The sequence below is a fragment of the Eurytemora carolleeae genome, unplaced genomic scaffold, assembly GCF_000591075.1.
Source record: "Eurytemora carolleeae unplaced genomic scaffold, Eaff_2.0 scaffold974, whole genome shotgun sequence".
NCBI lineage: Eukaryota > Metazoa > Arthropoda > Copepoda > Calanoida > Temoridae > Eurytemora > Eurytemora carolleeae.
Window position 1 is genome coordinate 71,508 of NW_019396883.1, and position 3,917 is coordinate 75,424.

Here is a 3,917-nt window from a genome sequence, read left to right on the forward strand (position 1 = left end):
GGTTTAGGATTAAACCAGTCCCTACCCTCCTCTTGGTTTAGGATTAAACTAGTCCCAACCTTCCTCTAGGTTTAGGATTAAACCAGTCCCAACCCTCCTCTAGGTTCAGGATTAAACTAGTCCCAACCTTCCTCTAGGTCCAGGATTAAACTAGACCCACTCCCAACCCTCCTCTAGATTTAGGATTAAACCAGTCCCAACCCTCCTCTAGGTCCAGGATTAAACCAGTCCCAACCTTCCTCTAGTTCCAGGATTAAACCAGTCCCTACCCTCCTCTAGGTCCAGGATTAAACTAGTCCCAACCCTCCTCTAGTTCCAGGATTAAACCAGTCCCTACCCTCCTCTTAGTTTAGGATTAAACTAGTCCCAACCCTCCTTTAGGTCCAGGATTAAACCAGTCCCTACCCTCCTCTTGGTTTAGGATTAAACCAGTCCCAACCCTCCTCTAGGTTCCGGATTAAACCAGTCCCTACCCCCCTCTAGGTCCAGGATTAAACCAGTCCAAACCTTCCTCTAGGTCCAGGATTAAACTAGTCCCAACCCTCCTCTAGGTTTAGGATTAAACCAGTCCCAACCCTCCTCTAGGTTTAAGATTAAACCAGTCCCAACCCTCCTCTAGGTTTAGGATTAAACTAGTCCTAACCTTCCTCTAGGTCCAGGATTAAACCAGTCTAAACCTTCTTCCAGATCTTAGAATTGAACCAGTCCGAGCCCTCCCTAGCTCGAACCCCAGTGTAACCCGGGGCTTGAGCAACCCCGGGGCCATAGCTGGGCTCAAGGTGCCCCGAGGCATGGTATGCAGACCTGATATGAAGGGGGGGAGACCTGTTATAGAGGGGGGGGGGGAGCCCTCACGAAAATTAACGTATCTTCAAATTTCAGGCAGCATACCTTTAAAACGTATTTTCCAAATCATATTTTTATATTTATGACAAGGTTAAGATATTGTCCAGTATAGATAATAACATCTTGTATTTATCAAAACCACAAAATTTCTTCCAGATGTATCCAAGAGTTGGGGGGAGGGGGCTGGGGGGTACGGACCAAAAAAGTTGTGTAATTAGCAGAAGGATGGACACATATGAAATAGAAACATAGATGAAAATAGTCTAATATATGTATATTAAATTATTTAATCTATGCTTCTATCTCATATGTGTTTATACATACAAGAAATATATATATATATATATATATATATATAAGGAATATGTCAACAACTTTTTAAGAATTTATTGTATCGTATGCACATTGTACAACTTGATTCATGCTTTCGCAATCTTAAGGTTATATAAAGTTGCAAACTCTATTCGTCTGTCTGTCTGTCTGTTATTTGTCCGAAGTAACCTGGCAGCGCTGGGTTCCCAAGCTAGTATATTATATATAATAATAATATAATAATAATAATATTTAGCGAGATGTGAAGTAGAAAAACGACTGTTAAGACTCAAGTTTTGATCTTAAATGGTCCATTGAACTTGAAACACAGCAATTTTGGAGTATACTTTGATTCATTTTACGTATTTACGTATTATTAAGCTTCTGGCAAAAAATATTACGATATGTAAAATAATTTGTAAATATCCACTTTTTAAAGATTATTTGAAGACAATTATTAAATTCCTTGAGATTTAAGTTTCTGTCATGAAGATTCAAAACAAAATGGGCGGGGGTCAATCTAATTAACGAACTTTTACTTAAAAAGAGTTAAACATATTCGATATTATTTTTTTTAAATGAATAAGAATACTATATGAATAAGAATAGAAGGATTGGATGAATATATGAGTAATAATTGAAGGATTGGATGAATATATGAATAAGCATTGAAGAATTGGATGAATATATGAATAAGCATTGAAGAATTGAATGAATATATGCATAAGAATTGAAAAATTGGATGAATATATGAATAAGAATTGAAGGATTGGATGAATATATGAGTAATAATCGAAGGATTGGATGAATATATGATTAATAATTGAAAAATTGGATGAATATATGAATAAAAATTGAAGGGTTTGCTGAATGTATGAGCATGGGAACTATTAAAGATTTAAACCAAATGCGGTTCAATCGTATTTCACTTATTACAAGCATTAAAACTTAGAATCTGTATTGAAAAAATGTTTAATCATTGTACAGTGATACCCATAAAACTGTGGAATAGGGAGTGTTCGCGAAAAATTAAAGGCTGAATTCAAATCAAATATGGATTCGATCGTTACTTAATAATTTTAATTCTATCCATAGCGTCTATAACATTATATTATGTTTGACTGATAAAATGCATTATTTAGCGAATTTGCATGGACTCTCCTCTCTCAACATTAGTAAAATTTTTAGTTATCAAAATAAAATTTGATTTAGAATTTAACTATACCCCCTTTTCATTTTTGGCGAACACTCCCTTTTCAAAGAACAGCTTAGTATGATAAGAAGTCAGCCGGCAAGCCCAAAGATTGCGTGAATGTTGTCAAATGTTTATTTACTTCATTTTACAATAAAAAAAATAGCTAGCCAACAGAGCCAGACAGCTGTAGGGAGTTGTATCAATTACGAGTATGGGTCAATTTTAATTTGAACCTCACTAACTCACTAAAATGTTTTGTAGCCCTATACATGTACATTCTAGAACTTTAGAACATTTAAGGTTTTAAAAAATTCTTATACAGTGAATCCCAGATATATGAATAAATAGCAAGTGTGTTTAATAATGTCGTATTACATATTTAAGATCAAATGCCGGGGAAAAATGAGTTTAATATTAATATAGCAATTGCATTCATATTTTAGGGCTATATTCAACTCATTTTTCCGCGGCATTTGATCTTAAATATGTAATTCAACTCATTTTTCCGCGGCATTTGATGTTAAATATGTAATACGACATTATAAAAAAACTCTTGCCATTTATTCATATATTTGGGATTCACTGTCGCTTTCAACCTTTGGACCTTTGTATCACTGTGATATTGTAATGGCAAGGGGACTTACTCAAAAACGCTTTATTAAGTATTATGATATAAAATACAAGGGTTTAGTTTTATATAATTGTATTTTATGATAAACAAAGTTGAATAAAAGTAGAATTAAAGTTAAAACTATTTAAGAAAATTCAACAAGTCATGTCCTATACTAGGCCAACAAGTCATGTCCTATACTAGGTCAACAAGTCATGTCCTATACTAGGCCAACAAGTCATGTCCTATACTAGGCCAACAAGTCATGTCCTATACTAGGCCAACAAGTCATGTCCTATACTAGGCCAACAAGTCATGTCCTATACTAGGCCAACAAGTCATAGGCCAACAAGTCATGTCCTATACTAGGCCAACAAGTTTCATACTTATTCGATAAACCTGGTTTATATAAACATTTGTACACAATGGTACATTCTTCTATAACTTTAATTATGCCCGTACATTTATGGAATTTAAGGTAATTGTTGTGCATAAACTACTGTACACAACTAGTGTAAAGTGTACAGTTTAAAACGATTTTAGAGTACAGTGTACAGTCTAAGATGAGTAGAGTACAATGTACAGTTAAAATGATTAATGTACGTTTAAGATGATAAGTTTACAGTGCACAGCTTAAGATGATAAGTTTACAGTGCACAGCTTAAGATGATCAGAGTACAGTGTACAGTTTAAGATGATTAGTGTACAAAGTACAGTTAAAATGATAACTGTACGTACAATGTACAGTTTAGAACTATTATTGATTTTAAGATGATAAATGTATAGAGTACAGTTTAAAATGATAACTGTACGTATATGTACAGTTTAGAACTATTATTGATTTTAAGATGATAAATGTATAGAGTACAGTTTAAAATGATAACTGTACGTATATGTACAGTTTAGAACTATTATTGATTTTAAGATGATAAATGTATAGAGTACAGTTTAAAA